Source organism: Danio rerio, chromosome 4 (assembly GCF_049306965.1).
Source record: "Danio rerio strain Tuebingen ecotype United States chromosome 4, GRCz12tu, whole genome shotgun sequence".
NCBI lineage: Eukaryota > Metazoa > Chordata > Actinopteri > Cypriniformes > Danionidae > Danio > Danio rerio.
In genome coordinates, this window is record NC_133179.1 from 55,755,001 (window position 1) to 55,757,500 (window position 2,500).

The 2,500-nt window shown below is 47.6% G+C and overlaps 1 protein-coding gene, 1 long non-coding RNA gene and 3 other non-coding genes across 5 annotated transcripts in view; 1 reads left to right on the forward strand and 4 right to left on the reverse strand.

The window, feature by feature from the left end:
* trnak-cuu (transfer RNA lysine (anticodon CUU)) overlaps nucleotides 1-22 on the reverse strand; it is a 73-nt gene extending 51 nt beyond the window's left edge. Inside the window, exon 1 of the tRNA in view lies at nucleotides 1-22. This exon is cut by the window's left edge and continues 51 nt beyond it. This is a non-coding gene — a tRNA (tRNA-Lys).
* The window catches only part of LOC141381532 (uncharacterized), a 105,588-nt gene that overhangs the window by 58,147 nt on the left and 44,941 nt on the right, over nucleotides 1-2,500 (reverse strand). The window lies entirely within an intron of this gene.
* si:ch73-110p20.1 overlaps nucleotides 1-2,500 on the forward strand; it is a 592,105-nt gene that overhangs the window by 49,590 nt on the left and 540,015 nt on the right.
* On the reverse strand, nucleotides 1,223-1,295 carry trnak-cuu (transfer RNA lysine (anticodon CUU)). The gene has a single exon. It is a non-coding gene; the product is annotated as a tRNA-Lys (tRNA).
* Nucleotides 1,888-1,961, reverse strand: trnan-guu (transfer RNA asparagine (anticodon GUU)). Its single transcript has one exon. It is a non-coding gene; the product is annotated as a tRNA-Asn (tRNA).

The window sequence follows — 2,500 nt, forward strand, 5'->3', positions numbered from 1 at the left end:
CTACCGACTGAGCTAGCCGGGCTGATGAAAAGCTGTTTTAGGAACCAGAAACCCTTTACAGTAATACCTTCCTACCCGTGACAATCTTCTGCTAAATCCTGATTTCATCTTGTAACGCTGCACAGAATGTGGCCCAGGATCTATGTCCAGTGCACATGTTAGCAGTTGCAAGGCAGCAAAATGCCTAACTCGTCCCTGGGTGGGCTTGAATTACCAACCTTTCAGTTAACAGCCTAACGCGCTAACCGATTGCGCCACAGAGACTTAGTGAAAGGTCACCTACAGTGGTAGAAACGCTGAACTTTGTCTCAAAAGGTCTGCTACATGAACCCTAATGTAAGTTTGCTGGGAGAGAGAGAGAAAAATAACAGGAACACCCAACGTGGGGCTCGAACCCACGACCCTGACTGTAAGAGTCTCATGCTCTACCGACTGAGCTAGCCGGGCTGATGAGATAAACTTTTAAGAGCTAAACACTGTTTACAGTAATACCTTCCCTACCCGTGACAATGTTCTGCTAAATCCTGATTTCGTCTTGTAATGCTGGGCAGAATGTGGCCCAGGATCTATGTCCAGTGCACGTGTTAGCAGTTACAAGGCAGCAAAATGCTTGATCCGTCCCTGGGTGGGTTTGAACCACCAACCTTTCAGTTAACATCCTAACGCGCTAACCAATTGCGCCACAGAGACTTAGTGAAAGGTCACCTACAGTGGTAGAAACGCGGAACTTTGTCTCAAAAGGTCTGCTATATGAACCCTAATGATAGTTTGCTAAGAGAAAGACAGGTAACAGAAACGCCCAATGTGGGGCTCTAACCCACTACGCTGAGATTAAGAGTCTCATGCTTTATCGACTGAGCTAGCGGGGCTGATGAAAAGCTCTTTTAGGAGCTAGAAACCGTTTACAGTAATACCTTCCCTACCCGTGACAATGTTCTGCTAAATCCTGATTTCATCTTGTAACGCTGGACAGAATGTGGCCCAGGATATATGCCCAGTGCACGGTTTAGCAGTTGCAAGGCAGCAAAATGCCTAATTCGCCCCTGGGTGGGCTTCAACCACCAACCTTTCAGTTAACAGCTGAACGCGCTAACCGATTGCGCCACAGAGACTTAGTGAAAGGTCACCTACAGTGGTAGAAAGTCAGAACTTTGTCTCAAAAGGTCTGCTATATGAACCCTAATGTAAGTTTGCTGAGAAAGAGAGAGAAAAGTAACAGGAACACCCAACGTGGGGCTCGAACCCACGACCCTGAGATTAAGAGTCTCATGCTCTACCGACTGAGCTAGCCGGGCTGATGAGAAGCTCTTTTAGGAACCAGAAACCGTTTACAGTAATACCTTCCTACCCGTGACAATCTTCTGCTAAATCCTGATTTCATCTTGTAACGCTGGACAGAATGTGGCCCAGGATCTATGTCCAGTGCACGTGTTAGCAGTTGCAAGGCAGCAAAATGCCTAATTCGTCCCTGGGTGGGCTTGAACGACCAACCTTTCAGGTAACAGCCGAACGCGCTAACCGATTGCGCCACAGAGACTTAGTGAAAGGTCACCTACAGTGGTAGAAACGCGGAACTTTGTCTCAAAGTCTGCTACATACACCCTAATGTAAGTTTGCCGGGAGAGAGAGAGAAAAGTAACAGGAACGCCGAACGTGGGGCTCGAACCCACCACCCTGACATTAAGAGTCTCATGCTCTACCGACTGAGCTAGCCGGGCTGATGAGAAGCTCTTTTAGGAACCAGAAACCGTTTGCAGTAATACCTTCCCTACCCGTGACAATATTCTGCTAAATCCTGATTTCATCTTGTAACGCTGGACAGAATGTGGCCCAGGATCTATGTCCAGTGCACATGTTAGCAGTTGCAAGGCAGCAAAATTCTTAATTCGTCCCTGGGTGGGCTTGAACCACCAACCTTTCAGTTAACAGCCGAACGCGCTAACCAATTGCGCCACAGAGACTTACTGAAAAGTCACCTACAGTGGTAGAAACGCGGAACTTTGTCTCAAAGTCTGCTACCTGAACCCTAACGTAAGTTTGCCGGGAGAGAGAGAGAAAAGTAACAAAAACACCCGACGTGGGGCTCGAACCCACGACCCTGAGATTAAGAGTCTCATGCTCTATCGACTGAGCTAGCGGGGTTGATGAGAAGCTCTTTTAGGAACCAGAAACCGTTTACAGTAATACCTTCCTACCCGTGACAATGTTCTGCTAAATCCTGATTTCATCTTGTAACGCTGGACAGAATGTGGCTGGCCCAGGATCTATGTCCAGTGCACGTGTTAGCAGTTGCAAGGCAGCAAAATGCCTAATTCGTACCTGGGTGGGCTTGAACCACCAACCTTTCAGTTAACAGCCTAACGCGCTAACCGATTGCAGCACAGAGACTTAGTGAAAGGTCACCTACAGTGGTAGAAACGCGGAACTTTGTCTCAAAAGGTCTGCTATATGAACCCTAATGTAAGTTTGCTGGGAGAGAGAGAGAAAAATAACAGGAACG